Genomic DNA, 18,874 nt, shown 5'->3' on the forward strand with positions numbered 1-18,874 from the left:
GAAATCCCCAGAGACAGCATCTTTTTATTTTAACCTTTCCCTTAAAAAGTATCTGCTCCTCTCCCATCAATAAAAATAAATTAATTTGATTTTTTTTTAAAGCTAAACCAAAAAGGTATTTTTTCTTGGGCAGTAAATTAAATTCCCAACAACTTCTAAACCACTTTAAAAAGTCACATTTTTCGTCTAAGTGTAGAATACATAATACATACCTGTGCAACAGCACCAGTGTCTTTTTTTGTGTGTGGGTGACATTCAGTGCAAATGCAAGTAGAAAGCTCGTTTCCAGCAGAAGAGCTGACATGTCTGATACTTATTGATCTCAGCCTCACTAGGGTTTGTCTTTATATTTATTTCTTTTCTTGGGGCTTTCCCAATTGAGTGTGGAATGTGTATTTATTGGTCCCACTGCCCTAGGGACTTTTAGCAAGGAAAGCAAAGACGACGCCAGGAGACAAGAGAGGGTCTGAAAACACTCAAGCTAGGTTTGGAGGGATGAGCAGCACAGTTAGCAAAGTTAAATGGTTTTATATGACACGGTTGTCTGCGATTGCAGAGGGCTAGACTCGACACGCAGACGATCTCTCCAGGTCTGGTTGCCAACTTGGGCATGTCATTCGAGTTCGGCTCGAATGCAGCCTAGAGAGCCCCTCTCCACATTAGTGTCTGCCACCAACCTGCTTGGGCAAGTCATTTCCTTGCTCAGAGATGTTGAAGAGGAAGTTGTATTGGCTTCAGTTGTACTTTATTATTACAAGCCTGTGTGAGCTGCTGTGTTGACAGCTCTGTTTCAGCCTGTTCCAGTGTGACCTGTCTCCCAGGGACATCCACACAAGGGGTTGAGCCACTCGGACATCAAGTGTAAAGGAATATCTTGGGTGAAAGTGGTGATGGTGGAGACTAATTCTCAAAGAGAAATCTTCCCCCACTAGATGCCATCTGCGGAGCTTAGCAATTGTGTACGGGGCAACTCCCAGTGAGGCTTTGCCAGGCTTAGGTTTTCTCTTAACAACTATTTTTAGGGTTGATATTATAAATCTCAGTCTCTCCCTCTTGCTGCTGCTTCTTATCTCCTTAAATCATGCATAGTAGCAGCTGTTTGGCTCTACCTCTGACTTCTCCCTCCAAATGGAAGGGAAAGTATTTTGAAATGTAATCCTTTTCCTCTTTTTTTTGGCTGGGAAAGACCTGACCTGCAAAATGTAGGCCACTGAGTAACACCACCTTTTTGGTACCTCCAAACTCCAGCCTTGCTGTGGGGTCAGGGGAAGGATGGTGCATTGTGCTGCTCCTGGTAGTCCTGCAGACTTGGTGCAGCTCTGCACTTGGTGCAGAGCTCGTCTGGACAGGCGCTCAGGCTGCCAGCCCTGAACATGCTGTGCCAGGAACAATGGCAGAAGGTAGCTACTCACCAGCTCCTTATATTTGCTGGAGGCAAGCAGTCTCCTTAGCTGGGTTGTGGCGTCCCAACACCTTGCAGACTAACTAGCTGACTGCATCCCAAGGGTGCTCTATGCTCCCCAGCCTTGGTTTCCTTCCCTCTGCCCTGGGGCCTTCCAAGAAGCCCAGGAGTAGAGCAGGCTCTCAGCATTAGGACTCACACTGGGAAGGTCTGGTTTTGATTGTTGAGGTTTGGAAGAGTTCTGGGATTTTGAGCGTTCACAGCACACGTCACAGCTTGGCCTGTTGCATCAAGCCTGTTGTGTCACTCCGGATGTAGGGGCGGGTGCTCAGGTGTTGGGCCACCGCGGCTTATTCCTTTTGGTATCAAACTGTTTGTGATTCATGTGTTGCCATAACATCACTTCCCATTAAAAACATGGGATAGTGACCCAGCTCATCTTCCGCCAAAGCACCTGGCAAACAGCCCAGCTCCTGCCTCCCCTTCGCCAGCGACCTGCATGCTCCCAGTGTATGTTGCCACCAGCCCCTTCCTCACAGCCTCAGGTCCTTACTCAAGGCTAGTGGTTGGTTAAGGGTGGCTCATATGGCTCAAAGTGCCTGGTAGACTGGGAGAAGAGACCAAGCCTGGGCGGCTCTCATGGCTTGTTTGGGAAGGGGTGTGTATGCCTCATGTAAACACATGGGCAGGTTGGCCCAGGGGCTCACCAGCATACGCCTGTGGGTGGGAGTGGAGTTGCGTTTTTGTGGCCTCCTCTGCTACTGTTTGTTCAGCTAACACAGTTGCTTTCATTCAAGAGCTAAATCACAAGGCCGTAATTTGCAAGTAGCAACTGTATGTTAAATACTAATTTGTATGTACATGTTTGGGTTGCTTTCCAAAGTCCATTTATCATCTCAGGTCCCCTCCATCTGCTGCCACGAGGCTTTCTGCCAACTCAGCAGAATGGGAACTCCAGCTAACCCTGCTCGCACTTGTCTTGCTCCCAGCACCTCTGGATGAGAACTAAACATTGCTGGGTCTGCCATGAGATGAGCCATACCAGAGCTTGCAACATGTTAGGGTTTCTATCCAACAGAAAATGCTAAACATGTAAAGTTTATCTGGGCTTGCTGGAGTCTGTACCCATCTTGTGTTGTCACTATTCTAAACTTGGAAAAACAGTCTAGAAAGAGTAGCTAGTAGAAACAATTAATTTCTCAGGACCTCTAAACTTGGTACAAATTCTAGATGTGTAGAGAAGGCTGATGTGAGACTCTCAGTCTGTGCATCAGGCTGTGGATTTGCAGTTCTGCTTCTTTGTGCTGGACATCTCACTAAAAAGCACAACTCTACATGATGCTCACTACAAGCCCAGAGACAGCTGCTTGCCCACAGAGCTAAGGTGGTAAGTAATATCTGTACCAATATCTAATCTAGCCAGGTCCAAAACTAACTATGAGAAGAAACAGCCCTACTATACAACAGATGAAGGCAAATTTACTATTATTTCCTAAAACCCATTTAGAATCAAATCAAAACAGTTTCTGCTGTCTGTGAGTGTGCACATGGTGTTAATCGCCAGCACCACCAGTTGCACAAAGCAGATCAATACAGCTGAGCCCAGAGCTCATTTTCTGGGAGACTGGCATTGTATGTGAGCTGGAATTTCCTGTGAACCAAGTGCCTCTGCAATAGAAAGAAATGTCCAGGAAACAGCTGCACACATGCAAAGCACTTTTACTACTTGCCTGATGTTTTCCTCAGCATCACTTTTTCATAATTTTTTTTAAATGCTTAAATCCTGTGCAAACAACCTTTTTCTCACCAGCTTCCTGTATGACAGTAGCCAAGAGAAACAGCTTCATTTGGGGTGATCCATTTAAGCCACACACCATATTGTCTGGGAATTTGGGGACCAGGGATTATTCAGTGGAGGTTGAAAAATGTTAATATTTTATCAGCTACAGAGTAAACAGATAAAGCGGAAACCACTTTATATTTTTCTGAAATGTTAATAATGGGCTGATAATCTCCAAAGCCTACATACTTCCTGCGATTCAAAAGGGACTGCATGTACTCAACATTCATGGTGTGGACCTGGCACAAGATACACACCCTCTTCAAGAAAGGATACTGGTGGTCTGGATGGGAACATGGCAAAGCAACAAAATGGTTCCTTCAGCACTTTCTTCATGAAAATCAGAAAGCTACAGGAGAAAGCAGACAAGGGGACCAGCAATCATACATACCTGCCTGGAGCCTGATCCACACATCACCTTGGACCTGGAACCCAGCAACACTAGTTTTAAACCTAGAAAGACCCATAAGTTGCTTGGCACCTGTGTGAAGATTATATTTAATTACTTGTAAGTGTTGAATTGCGGAAGGACACGGAGGTTTGGACCAATCTTGCATTTATTAGAATGAGATATACAATGAGGTCCATGTAAAAGCCATCCCACCACTTGTCTGCTGCAGGGCAATTTTGTGTCTTTCTCTGTGGCACTAGGCCACTCCAGGACCTAGCATCAAAGGCCCCATGCACTGCAGAGCTGGAGCCAACAGCTGTGGGTCTCTTCCCCACTTGGCCCAAGCAGGGCCACCAGTCCCTGCCCACATGAGAGAGCAGAAAACACAAAAATACCATTGTATGAATCTGGAGAGCACTGACATGAGTGGGACAAAACTGCAGGTCAACTTTTGCTTTGTACTTAATGACACTTGATCTGCAATTCCAACATTCTAGCTCCTGAGAGGACAAATTAGGCTTTTATTAAGAGTTAATGTAGCTTTAAGATACATCTCCTAGAGAGGTCTATGTTGGTTCTTATATGCTACAGACTGGTCTGACTGCAGAAATGCGAGATGTGACTCCACACCTATTTCCATTTTAGGTTATATCAAGCCTCTACAAACCTATTCAGCTCTTATATCAGAATGACTGTATTGAAATCAAAATAAATTTCCTGTATTTGGTATAGATATATCATTTCTTTGGCTTTGTATGTGGGAGCCCTGATGCTTTTCTGGCAGAAGTTGAAAGTTTCTGCCATTTACAGACCCGTGCAAAAACTGACAGGTATAAAATTCCCTGCTGGTGCCAACTTAATGCCATTTTTCTTTTGCAATCAAGGATCTAAACACACACACAAATTTTCTATAACAATTGCCAAAGCCTGGGGGGGTGTTCCAGTCTCCCATTTCTCCAGGGTTTCACTGAGACTTGCCATTTTTTGACAGCAGGCAATGTCATACTGAAAGACTAGAGCCTGAGCAGAACAAACCCTGCAGCCCTAACTGGCAGCACCAGATGACCTCCCTTTCAGGTTAGGCTTTTCCTCAGGTTTCTGTATGCACATCCCTGTATCTTTATTCAGGATGTTCCCATTGCCAAGTGCAACATATAATAACTACTTTTCACTGTATTGATGGCACTTCCTCCAAATCACAACTAGATATCCTTCTTCCACTTCCAACAACAGAAAAAAAGAAGGCTTCCCTTAATTTGTGGGTAAATATGCAGAAAATAATATTTTCTGGAGATCACAGTCACCACATTTTCCTTTTTTTGCTTTCAAATTGAATGTAACTGAAATATGTAACCTAAGAGCTTTGTCCTTTCTTGTAATTAAAATCCAGAATTTTCCTATGTCATTTTGGTTTTACTACACAGCAGATACATATTATCAGCAGCAATTTAAATGTAGTTTTTTAAATGTTGGGCAATTTGTAATATTACTTGGTAAAACTTTATTGCAATTAGTGTTTCATATGTCTTGTCAACAAAAGTCCTTTGAGTATTATCCTTCTGTTGTTGCTGCTTTTTCAATGCAAGTTGCATATGAGCAGGAAGGAAGGAGCTCCAGAGCTCCATTGCTCCTTAGCTGCTGTGGAGTGCATGGCTGGATGCTCTGTCTCTGGTCCTTCTTGCCCACCTTCTGATCCAGCCTGCCCAATGCCCCAGGATCAGGAACAAAACTCCACCAAGAGGAGCTCAGGGTACCTCTACAAGGTTTGGTGAGAGGAGGAGGTGGTTGAAAACACAACAGCTCTGTTGCATCATTGGCCCCAGGCAGCAATTCCAGGGAGCTGTGCACACACAGAGGATGCCTGATGGGATTCCCAGACGTTCTGGCTCCCACTCTTGCCCATAGTTTCAAGTAAACAGTTTGATACACTTCCCTTTTCGATTCCTGTTTCCCTTTGCAGGCACATGGGCAACACAAATTCATATTCTTGAGACAAGAGGGCAAAACCAGCCAAATTGGTTGTGCCTTAAAACAGTTTTCTAGTTTTTCCTTCCCTTTTCCCCCTCTCCTTTTGCATGTGTGCTGCTGTTCCCACAGCAGTGACTAAATATTGACATGCAACAATCACCAAACAAGAAAAACGAGCACATGAATAAATATGAACTGAAACTGAGGACTTTCCAGGGGCAGGGTTCACTGCCCTCCTCCAAACCATGGAAGCAAGCAAATGCCTACAGCCCACCACCTCTGCTTGAGGCAGTGGGGCTTTCCAGGCTGCCAGTCCACAGAATTCAAAGCTGGCTGCTGGCAGAACTGCATGTGCTACCACTGTGAATTTGAGGCTGTAAATGCTACTCCTATAAACTGATCATCAGGGAAAGGCCTCTTCCTATTTACTCCTAAATATCCATGTGAATAGTGTGAATTTACAGTATTTGCAACAGTCTCCACCCATCCACTTGCCTGCATTCCCCAGCAAGTCTTTTCACTGAGTTACTTTTTGGAGATAAATCTTAGTTGAGGTGCAACATATGGTTTTCAGCAAGATCTTGACTTTTTCCCAGTTCTACAGCTGGATTGGAGGCTGAGGGGGTGAAATGCTTGCTCAGGTTCAAAATATCAGGCAGGGGCTTAGGTGGGATTAGAGCCCAGGATGCTTACAGTTTAGTCCTTGCCTTCACTAACCATTTCTCAGCCACCTGGTCTCACTGGGTGCAAGGAAAACTTGTTCATGCCATTGGGGTGTGTAATTCTGGAGCTGCACACACCAGCAAATTATTTATCTATAAAGAAATGTAACCAATCTCCAGTTAAAATTCAGCTTTGTGTTACCCTTGGCATAAGATTTGTTAGAGTTTAGGATCATTGGGATGAGAACACCTCAGAGACCAAGAGATCCATTTTATGAAAGATGTCAGATTTTAAAATTTTGTTTCCTTTCAAGCAAAAATGAACACAGAAAAAGTTGCAGCTTTCCTCAAAGTCTCTTCTAGGTTTCTCCTCAATAAGTGACATAGATTGTGTTCTACAAGTCCTTTGTTTTCTGGTATAGTTTCCAAACCTTGTCCCATTTTGACATAAATTTTTGAGTGTATCCTGAATTTTTCCACATCCTTTTGAAGAGTAGCTCCAAGGCAGGACAGGTATTCTAGAAGTGGTCTCACTAATTCCTCAGGCAAAGAAAATACAATTCTCATCTCCCCTGATAGTCTGTTCTTTTAGAGTTCAAATACTCTTAGCCAGAGTTTTGTACTGATTGTTTTATGTTCCCCAGCACCGTTCTAATGTTTTTAGAACTTCACATCTTAGAAATGGGACCTCCATCTTCACATTGGTTGTTTGGTTTTTCAAACAACCAAACAATTTGGTCAACTTTGAGTGCATATTGATGAAACAAGCCAGAGTTTCATTCTTGATACAGTATCTGGAGGACTCATCCTTCTTAGCTATAATGGGGTTCATTACCTCTGGATATGTTTCTTAGTTTTCTTGCTATTCTTACTTGAAAGGCCATTCTGAGTTTCCCTTTCATCCAGTTAAGAGTGGTTATATTAATAATCCCAGTTAACTTCACTCTTAAGCACCATTATACTGGAGGGGCTTGGTTTCCATTACAGTTTGTCCATTAATAGGTTTGATTAAGCATATGTTTAAGTACTTCATTAAAATCTGAACAATCTCCCTACTCTAAAGTGAGACAAGTGTTGATTTTTCACAGCAGAACAAGTTCTTTCTGAAGAGCTTAATTGTCAGTGTCTGTCTGTGCATAGCATGACATATTACCTGATCTCCCCTGAACTGCATGCTTCAATTACCTTTATTGAAATAGATCTTACTTTATAAATTAAGTACTTTATATTTGCCACTTTGCACTCTTCATTTCAGGTACAAATGCTTGTGCATAAACAACTTGTCCCACTGCCAGATTTGTGGGTTTAGACAAGTATTGGTAGGTGTGAGTAGGATCTGTCTGACTCACAGAAACATGTACTTTCATCCAATAAACAACATGGAAGCCCAGTATTCAAAATTTGTTTCTGTTGAGTGCAGAGTGTAGTTTTCTGTAACAGGAAGTTTTCATTTTGCCAAGCCAAAAAAGCTGTCTGAAGCTTATCTCATCTGTCTGATCATATTTTTCACTGCAAAAGGCGTGGGTCTCCTTTATCAGCTCACGTTATGGCATAGATATCCACAGAGACTCTGAGTAATGCCCATCAGATTTAATGGAGAGATGTATGGCTTCCTATGTCTTGTTCACTGCTACAGGTGGTGCCTGTTGGAAACTTACCCAGGATTTGCAGAAGTGGGTAAACTCTTCTTTCTTAATCTGTTCCTAAGCAGAGCCTTTGCCTCTTGCTGATGTCAGACAGACAAATCTCTGACTGTGGGCTATTTGCAGATGATGGTGTGTGATTTAGGCCCACATAGGTGTTTTGCTCTGCTTGGCCACTGGCATTGCTGCAAAAGGGAGGATCCAGAACTGTTTGCTAATACAAGTCATCGATAATCATGTGTGTAAATTTCATGAATTTCCTGACACTTGCCAGTGTTTTCACATTAAGCCAGGGGCTGTCCAAATTCTTGTAAGTAATAAATCACATGCCTCACCCACCACACAACAGCAGAGCCAAGTTTATTGAATAAAATATTCACACGGTCCCTATTCATCTCCACGTTGTTCAGACCCATTCAGGTGAGCACAGGCATCCAGTCAGGAGCTAGCTGCTGTTTGCTGGCTCAGGTGAGGCAGGCTGGCATTCCTGCTTGTCATTCCCTCTGAGTCCCAAGTGGCAATCATTTTCTTGATGCCTTTGAAAGTGGGTTTTGCACAGGGCAGAAAGTAGCCAACAAGTAACCTAAAGCTGCTTTCTGTATCTTATGAAGGTGTAATTAGTTAATTTCTCTGCTTGCAAAGATGTCACCAGAGTGTTCATCTCAGGCTCTTAAGTTCTCTAGTCCTTTGTGCAGTTCTCTAGTCAAAGCAAGCTGCCTGATGCATCCCATAAAGCCAACTGTCACAATAAAGATTTAACAGGAATATTATTGTCATTAGCTAGAAAGAAAGATGCTGTCTAAATTATTGTTTTCCTTGAGTATTTTAACAGAAGTTTTGGTTCAGCATGAAGAGAAGCTTTGCCTCCTTTTATAAGAATTGGCAGGAAGAGGTAATATTTTAGCTGACACGTAATCTATCTTGACTCTATTGCTTTTTTATTGTTTGTCAGAAAGGCCCTGAGGGTAAACATTATTTCTTTGTCTGTTTTGGCTCTGGCTTTATGCCATGGACACATTTCTCACACCATGCATGTTTCTGCATACTGGAATAGACTGGGTGAGGACAAATTACCAGCTCTGCACACAGGCCTCTCAGGTGCCATTTTCACATCTGTGGAGAGGTCATGGAAGTCAGAGAGTGTAAGAGGGAGCAGGCTGCAGGGAGCTTCCCAAGCACCCCTGGAAGCTGTCAGTTGGCGATTTCAGTTCAGCACCTCACACCTTGCTCCCAGGCTTGTGGCTGAAGAGCTGCAAAGCACTCAGCCAGCACTTAGGGAGGCCAGCCAGCCAGCCAGATGCTCTTGCTGTGTGTGTAGATGAGTCCAATGACTTAGCAATGATTTGCAGTTTCAGGTGAAACAAATTGTCTCACTTGATCTCCTGCAGCATTTGATAAAGAAAGAGCTGACATACATTTTCAGCAAAGCTCTTGAGCTTCACAGCTCGGAGAGCTCATTTCCCTAGATGCCAGCTCTGGAGTCAGAGTTCCTGGGATGCCAAACACACAGTGGTTGCTTGGTGTATTTGTTATCATCCGCACCTAATAAAAGCTTACAATTTTACCTTTCCCTATTTCACCATCTCTATCACCTTCTCTGTGAGTTGTTGAGATGTTAAGTCTGTGCTTTCCTGGCTTCTTTGGTCCTTGGGGCTTATATGAGCAAACCTCTCTTTTAAACTGAATGTGAACATCCCCAAGACAAAACAAGGTTTCCCATTCATCCGTGGGGATGGTGTTTTGGATGGTTTTGTCTCCCATCACCTAGAGCACAGCAGCCCAGACAGTTTCCCCTTCCCTCTCTGCTGCTTTAGAAAGGCTTTATCTATTGTTTGGCACCTTTTCATCTTTTCTCTCACCAGAAAAGGACTAGAGGAGGACTGGAGGTCTCCTCTGCATGTATAGAACATTCCAACTTTGTTTTCAAACTTGACCTCGGCTGAAAGGGTGGAGGGACCTTATTTTGGGCACTGCTTCTCCTCAGCAGCCCCAGCTGAGTCCAGCAGGGCAGATAGATGAGAGGAGGATGCTCTCTATCCCCACTCTCCTTACTCTGAGATGAGCAAGATCTGTGTGTCCAAACAGCTGAAAGAAAACCAGAGAAGGAAAAAGCACATCTGTCTGTAGGATTGGTATTCACCAAAAAAACCCAGCTACAAACTGGCTGCTGACTGTGGATTACCAGGAGCACTGGACACCTAACCTGGGATACTCTGCCCAGCTGCTATGAAATATGTCAGTCCTAGGGATGGGATAGTGTTAGTTGGCTTGCTTGGATATACAGTTAAATTGCTTTTTCACTTCACATATCTTCTCAGGTCCCACTGCTTGTGTAGAAGAGCAAAGGATAGACAAGAACACCAAGCACCTTTGACAATGCCTCAATTCTTTTTTTCAGCTGAAGAGTTGGTGGATCCTATGGGTGGCATATAAGTTGAACCTTCTCTCCAAACACAAGGACAGAGGGCTCTGGGATATATTCCATAAAACATCATCACCTAAAAACTCTACATAAATTCACAAGTGTCTCAGTCAAATAAGACATTCCTAACATCCTTCTGAGTATGTATTTAGTACCAAGAAGTGTCAGGGGATAAAAAATTGTTCTGTTATTATGAAACTCAAACCTCAGCCATGAATATTCTTCATTATTTCTATTCACTGAGATTCTTTTTCAACAAAGTCATTTAGAGAAGTCCCTCTCTTCACAATAGAGATGGAAACAGACATTTTATTAGAATGTAGCTGGGAAAACAGGCAGATCTACCATGCAGAATATAAACACTCATCCTTCAGACCAATGTGTAGTTCCTAGCAGTGCCACGGGCTTCCTGGGTGAATCGCAAACTAACCCCACCCACTGTCCTTGTGTGTGTGTGTGTGTGTGTGTGTGTGTGTGTGTGTGTGTGTGTGTGTGTGTGGTGACTGTTGAGTCCAACATGTCTCTGAGGAATGGAGCTTACAGAGCCATCTATGCAACATCTGCTTAGATGCATCAATAATCTGCTTAGAGGTTTCTGTCTCATGGGTACCCTGTGCTTTACTACACCTTGCAGTAGTAAGGCAGCCTTGGAGCAGTCCCACTTACAAGCTGGCACTGCTCTGTGGATTACTCATTCCTCATTGAAAGCAGGCAGTGATGAGAGGGAGCAGGAAATGGGCCTTTAGATCAGGGGGTCTCCTTACATTTCTTTTACTATATCCACTAAGCCTGCTTCCATCACATCTGGCACATTAGGGCCTTCTAATCCTTAAATCAGCTATAATAGCAGGAATGGAAAAAAAAATGAAATTACAAAGGAGAATATGCTTAGAGATTTTTCTTTTGTAGGGGTAAAAGCAAGGAGAGTGAAGCAGAAACTGACTTTAATATATTTGCTCTTTCAGGGATGGGTGTGATTACTGGCTGTTGTTTTTTTTCTGAAAGCTCTGGGGGCAAAGGGTTTTTTGTCAATGTTTTGCAAGTCTCTGGATGGCAGTTTGAATCTGCAGCAAGAAATGTGATTCCTGGCTTAGCAGACAGGTTCTGCAAGTAAAGCTTTGTGTTTATTTTAATATTTCAGACATCCTTCAATGTGTGTCACATGGACAAAGAGAAAGGGAGAAACTCCTCCTCTGGCATGACCACAGCCACAGAACTGTCTTAAAGGTGCCGAGTTCCACATGCCAACATACACTGTCCACTCCCAGTTAGACCATTCCAGCAGGGAATTCCTGCTGAGCCAGCTCAGATCTGTGTATACATCTGGCTGTGGACTTGTACTGATACCAAACTCCATGAGAATGCTTAAGCTAAATGATAACCTAAAACTAAAGGACATTCAGCTGATGGGTTCTAATCGCCTTCCAAGAGAAGTGAGAGAAAGAAATCAATTGTACAAGACATTAAAAACTGCTGGCACCAGTGGCATGCAGGATTGTAAGGAAGGGTTCTGGGGTACACAAGGAATCTTCTCCATCTCTAATGCAGGTGGTTTCCTGAATCAACTACATGAAATCTCCACAGCCAACTGTAAGAATGTAAAAAATTATGACTTATAGCTCTATCTGTTTTGCCTCTGCCTGTTTCTAATGGTTTTAAATCCCAATTTCTGCGAGGAGCATGGAGAGTTTTCTCCAGTGACATATCTATATCCTGGGATAACACAGTATGGAGGAGTGTGTTATCCCAGGATATGGAACATATCTGTGGTCAGCCCATCTTTACAGTTTATATTCTCATATGCAGGTTTCCTAGACACACTTGTGAAGGCTATAACCAGAAGGGCACTACATAAGTTAAACTGGAGAAATTTTTGCTTTGAGATTCTTAAATTGTTTTAGTAGCTAGGAAGGCTTTTGCTAGGGATTCCACCACTGCAGTTATGATTTCTCCATATTTATAGTTAGAGAATTAAAATAATTGACAGATAGGCTGCTTCTGAAATTCCTCTGCCTTTAAAACGGTTTTCAGAAGGGTAAATGCCAACTGGGCATTTGAGCGTGTATTGCTTTCAGAAGTGGGAGAGTTTATTTTTTGAGTAATCACTTGATTTTTGTAATGAAAGTTCTCCCCAGATCTACACTAAAGTTGCTTCTTTACTTTATGCAAATTCCTGCAGCGCTATGTCTGTTTTGCATCTCTTCCTTCCACATCATACTATCCATTACCCTTTATGCTTCATCGCTGAATTTTAAGCATATTCCTGCCAAAGTGTAGCTGTCTGCTGGGATATATTATACACTCTTTTCAAACAAAAGAAAAAGATGTGATGGCAAACTATGTGGCATAGCTGATACCACATGAAATATAAAGAAAGGAAAACAGAGTTATGTAATCATTCACAGAGAAAAAGAGCAAAAAATGAAACACAGACCTCTTACTCAGGAAAGATGAGCCAGTGAAATTATAATCTAGACTCCTTCACCTCAGCAAGTACATTTGCTCAGACCATCTCAGTGCATCCCTCTGGAGCAGCTTTTATTTTTGGGGTCCAAGCAATAGAAGGTACTACAGGGACTCTAAAGGGAAGGAAGGTAGATCTGAGTCAAAGGAAGCACATGCATTGTCCCCATCCCCAACCAATCCCATTCCTCTCTGGCAGTGAGTGATTGAACAGCTTCATGATAAGGACAAAGGGGAGCCGCAATGTTTTGAATAGGAGCGGAAATGCCTTTCGCCTTGATTAATCTGATTGGGTTCCCAGTTTTGAAGGGAACTGGAGGGCAGACTTGGGAATTCCAGTTAAACGAGGGAGAAAGGAATCCTTGTTACCAAACAGGTAATTGATTTAATTTTACAGGAATGTTGATATTTTGCACCTATAAGTACTCTTTCATAGGCCATAAAAACTTTACCAGTGCACAGATGGTTTGCTCTTAGAAAAACAAATAAAAGTGTGATCCACTTGGTTAAAATAAGTCTTCCTGTTGGAAGGAGTTGTGGGACAGTAGAATAGAAATCTGTTAAACACATAATCCATATTTATTGCAAATCAATAAGATAACAGAGCTCTGTCCTGTAATCTCTTTTCCATTGTGTGTCACACTTTTATGTATTAACATTTTTCTACATTAACATCCTTAACACAGCAGCTTGTGAAAATTAAAATATGAGCCTCTGACATGGGAAGGACGTACTTGGGATATGGCTTTGGTGCTCAGAGCTATGTATGAGCTGATAGGACAAACACCTGACAGAAAACGGCTGGGTGGGAAAAGGACAAATGAGATGATCCTCTCTCGCACCAACTTGGCAACAATTCAAGTTCCCAGCATGATCTCAACCCAGGCACCTGCCAGAGTTGGGTGAGCCTCCAGCAACAGTCATTCTGCAACATCCCTTCTCCTCTGCGTGTGAAAACAAACCCAATCACCAGCCCATGGTCATGGGGACTCTGGCTCTGGAAATCTAAATGTTTTTGCAAGGCAAGAAACAAATCCTCAAATAGTCAATGTCACTTCTGGATGTGGACACTCAGCCAACAAAAACCCAGGCACCTGCAGATAGGTCACAAATCAGGGAATGTTTTTAGGAGAAAAATAGGGCCCAGTTGGGAAACAGGAGTGTTTTTAAACACTGGAGCAAGTGCCAAGTAACTATTCAAGCAAGTCTTCAGTCCCTTCTACCTGATGAAAGGGGCACACCCTCCCCCCCGTTATTTTCTGCACCAGAAAAATATCCAGCAGTGCCAAGTCAGTAGCTAGGAAATGGCAAGAACAATTCCCAAACCAGTTACCAAAGGGCCTACATGAGACCTTTTGAAGACATGAGGGGTTAGTTACTTCTATTGGCAAAAGGAACAAGGACATGGTAAGAAGAAATTTTTTTTCATTGTGGCAATTTGATCACAGGAATAATTTCTGAAAGATACAGTGGAAACTAGACTTCCATAGGATAGTAAATGGACATTTTTTATCAAGAACACAAACATTTTTTATCTATGAGAATGGTACTTACTGAGTTAGGGCAGAGACCACTAGACAGGACGTGCTATGTATGGATTGATGCTAGAAATGCTGGTGCCTCAAAGTTAACTGCTAATTGCCAGTATTAGGCAAGACATCTTCCTTTCTATATTAACTCTTCAGGTCTTTATTTTTTAGACCCAGAAAATGAGTCTTCTCCCTTGATGGGAGATCCTAGTCTGCATCAGAAATAAAGTTAGAAAGTAAAAACTTTAAATTAGAAAATAAATGGTCTAATACATCCTGCCTAAATAAGTGCTGGCTTTGTAAGTACATTCAGATTCTGAGTCTTTGTCTTGCAAATGCATTGGGCTTAGTAACCTAAATGTAAATTATTTCTGTGTTTGTAAGTTAAAATGGAAAAGTCCAAATGCATTGAGGAGTCTAGAGTTTAAAACCATTCTCTCTTCCCTCAAAGCTATATATCCTCTGAGCTTGCTTCTCTGAGCAAGTGAAATCAAAAGACAAAACCAAAACAAAATGAGGGAATAATAGAAAAATCATGGGGAAAACTCTTCAGAAAAGCGTGACAACCAAGTCATTGGACTCTTATCTGTAGCTATTTTGGAAACATCAGAGTGTTGGGAACAAGCCAGAAGATTGCATTCATGTGGAACAGGGAGGAGAAAGATCTGACAGCTCCCCAAAACAAGGTGCACGTTTGCCTGGTGTTGTCCATCTCTTTCACAAAGTCCCCACAAGTTCATATGGAAAGTGTGAGACCCAGTAAATCATTTTCAGTTTTCAAGTAAAAGAGTTTACACATCAGCTTGTGGAAGAGGGTGCCAAAAAGTACACTCTGGCTCTGGGATTTACATATATATCAAATAATTTATAACACACTCCTGCACTTTAATAGTCTGTGTGTAAGTGAATGGGTGCCAGGAGAGGAGGTACTACATCTGGTTCTCATGCCAAGGTTCTTCTGATAGCACTAGGAAGAATGGAAGGTATTTTGAGCAAAACTTGAGTATCCAAATAAGATCAAGAAAGGAGAGATATTTTAGGTCAGGAGAGAGTGTGGGCTCACCTATGATACCAGATCAAGCTCAGGGGCTTTACAGCCCACCCTGGGTCAGATCAGCTCAAATGAGTCTGTGTGAAAACCTGATCAGTCTCAGCATCCTTTGAGGGCTGGGAGTACACAAAAACAGTACAGACACTTTGTGCTCCAGCTGCCCTGGCTTTGCCAATCCAGGGGCTCTGAGCTGCAGGACTGAGACACAGGCTGTCTAGACTGCATGTGCAGGATCACAGGCTCTGATCCGGGAGTTGGATGACAGCATTTCATAGAGGCAATATTATATTTTCTCTGTTGTTCAATGGCAGCAGCTTGATGTCGGGAGGACCCTGGTGGGGACAGCTGAATTCCTGCAGGAAAGCTGCCGAGCTGCTCTGGGGGATTTCCCGCGCTGTGTGGGAGCTCAGCAGGCTGCCCAGAGCCCGGATCCTGAACCGCAGCCCGTCCTTCAGCACGTCGCCCCATGTGTGATTACAATGGCTTTCACCGCCCTCAGCCCTCTCCATCATGTGTTTATAATCACCACTATTATTCTAGAGTTAGCAGAAGCATCCTATGCAAATCAGGATGCCAGGGTCAGCTAATGAATTGGTTACACACTTTCCTTGCAAGAAAACCCAAGCCCTTGGAGTGATACTGACAGCGCACCACAGGAAATGCGAGTGCACTGGAGCCATAAAGAGCTGACTCACTGGTTTTTTCATAGCTTTGTCCTAAGCAGGTGATGTTTAGATGTAGGAACATCCTGGGTTGCAGTGAAATAGTTTCAGGGAGTTTTCATTGGCCTCACACTTCTGCCCCACAATTCTCACTCAAGACATACAGGCTGGTCTCCTGCTGCTGCAAACACTGGCAGCACACCCACTGTGTCACCTCATTTTGTCTTAGCTCCCCCCACCCGTAAACTTCAGTCACAGTAAAAACCGCTTCCACGGGGATAGGCAGGCCCTAAATGCAGTGTAGGCAAAAGTCACCCCAAGGGTAGCACAAGAGTGTTTGTGGTCCTGCTGCTGGTACAGATAGAGGAAGTTCCTGGGTGACATACTGACTTAGCAGGAAAGGTAGGAGACACTGCTCAGGACACATTAAACACATGCTCCAGTTAATTTATGTGACCTGGCACACCAAAAACTAATAAAACCAGTTTATACTTTCACTTGCACATGATTAATGGCAAAGCTCTCCATCATATATTATAGACCATGCCCTAGGTGCGACAAAAATATACTGATTATGGGAGAAATTAGGAGTTAACAAAACAGCTGTTAACTGAGCTAGAAATACTCTACCACAGTCCCATTGTAAATCAGAAAATCACCCTGTGACAGGTCTCTCTGGATGTTTGTTGGGCAGTTCAGAGCAGGAAAAGCAGACAAGAGTAAGAGGGTTCCTCCTAGGTGCCTGCTCAGTGCCAGATGCTGGTTGGACCCATGGTATCCATGGGATCCATATTGCTGTCCTCAAAGAGCTTGTGACCACAGCAGGGAAAGACAATGGCACTGACCTGGTGAATGGCTCCCTGTATTCACTGGCTCTCCCCTGATTAGGAGTTCAGTGTGTAACTCTCAGAAGGGAATTCACTGGCAGTATTATTTAATGTATTTCCAAGGATGGAAAGCTTTCTTTGGAAAGAGAGCTTCCCCTCTCAGCATAGGCAGGATGCAGAGTGTAAAAGTTAAATTTAAAATGTTGCTGTAAAGGTCACTCCAGACAGATGCAGGTTTCCAAGAGGGAGAGGGTCAGTGACCTGGAGTCACTCTGGATCAAAACAGCCAGACCTGTGTGAACTCGTTCTCATAGCACTGGTCGCAGCTGACGCACGGTGCCCATCTTGCTGTGGACATTCAGCACAGGCAGCTCAATAAAAGCCTGCCTTCCTGCCCCCTCCCAAAAGGTTTATTTCCTGACCTAGGCAACATCACTGGAGCAGCAAGAAAAAACACCAGCAAACAGACACATCCTTTGCCCGATTCTCAGAGGGACAGAGGCAGACCTTGCCCAGCAGGATGTGGGGAGCCAGGGCACTGTGATTGGTCACCTACTGCCAGCTGAAACAAAACAAAAAAGATGCTTCACAGTGATGAAAAATAAAATAGAGAGTAACGAGGGTATTTATGTCATTTCCTGATAGGCCATCATAGAACATGATAACAGGATGGGGTCCACTGTCAGTTCCTGGATGGTTCAGGCTATTTCCCATAACCCCAATGACTAAATAGTGCCGTGTGGAGAGCCTGAAGCTGTGGTGCATCCTGCTTCCCCATGCAGACACCTGGTTTGCAGGAAATGAGGAACCATCCCGGGGGGGTCAGATCTACCCTGGGAACCACAAGCCTTTCACTGGCTTTTAAAGAGTAAAAACATCCACTTTGGGAGTATTTGCCCTTCAAAATGGCCTGGAGACCCTGGTTCCCACCCACTGGGAACTTGGGCTTGGCATGGTGCTGAGAGATAGCACTGAGTCCAACCACAGCTCTGCCTGCAGTAGTGACTTAGTGCTGGTGCACCATCCATCCTTAGACAAACCTGCCTATTTGCTCAACTGAGATCCCACAGTTTCCTTCCCCAAGTATCTATAACAAGCCCTTCACCTGCTCCTGACAGGCCTTAGCCTGTTTAGAGAGCTGTTGCTAAGCTGTCCTGGCTCTTGGTCACTGCCCAAGTCATTCCAGTTCTCAGCAGAGGAATTTAAAAAAAAAAAAAAATTCAGCTGAAGGTAGCAGACATCAGTAGCATTTCTGCAGGGACTTTATAGTGTTCAAAATTGAAAGTTTTGTTAAGACACGTGAACCGAAGTTTTAAAAGGTTTGAAGTTATAATCTCTTGCTTTAATCATATGCTAAAGCATTCCTTTAGTTTTGACATGGAAGTTGTTTTGTGGTATTAACTGAGGGAGAATTAAGTGCTATTTCAGTCATACAAAAATGATCTGCTTCAGAAATTAGTACATAACTCTTTTGCTTACAAATTACGTAGTTCACAGCTAACAGCCTCTCACCAGTAACAGAGGCCCTTTACTAGCAGCTTTGACATGTTAATAGCTGCAGAGATAGTAGTAAAAGAGTTAGAGAGTTGTTTTTTAAAGCTGGGGTTTTTATTCTCCTATACCCTGTTGTCCTGGGGGGCAGGTACTAGAGGACTAATGAGGTGGTGCTAGTTATGCCATTAGTATTATTCAACACTGTAAAATTGATCTCTTTATGAATTAGCACTTACATCTGTATGGCACAAGGAGTTGCTGGCTGCAGACCAAACTTCCCCACTTGTACAGGAATGACAGAAAGGGCCCTGGGCAGAGCTGCCCTGGGGACCCATCACTTTGTCTCCTCTCTGCTCTGAGGCCATTTCTTTCCAAGCCTGTTTAAAACAGATAGGCAAGTCCTTCCAGCAGCCCAGAAGGATGTGGAAGGATGTTATGTGCACTTCATTCTAGAAGTGCATCTCAGATGGCAATTATTACTCTTACTGGCGATGATGAAGGGAGATGAGTCCTTCCTCTC

At 43.4% G+C, this 18,874-nt stretch overlaps 1 protein-coding gene and 1 long non-coding RNA gene across 6 annotated transcripts in view; one reads left to right on the top strand and one right to left on the bottom strand.

Moving 5' to 3' along the window:
• TBX1 (T-box transcription factor 1) overlaps positions 1 to 18,874 on the top strand; it is a 128,691-nt gene that overhangs the window by 68,861 nt on the left and 40,956 nt on the right. The gene's annotated exons all lie outside the window — the stretch shown is intronic.
• LOC146766008 (uncharacterized) overlaps positions 1 to 18,874 on the bottom strand; it is a 66,035-nt gene that overhangs the window by 43,768 nt on the left and 3,393 nt on the right. The gene's annotated exons all lie outside the window — the stretch shown is intronic.

The sequence above is a fragment of the Lonchura striata genome, chromosome 15, assembly GCF_050655825.1.
Source record: "Lonchura striata isolate lonStrDom1 chromosome 15, ASM5065582v1, whole genome shotgun sequence".
In the NCBI taxonomy this organism is placed as follows: Eukaryota; Metazoa; Chordata; class Aves; order Passeriformes; family Estrildidae; genus Lonchura; species Lonchura striata.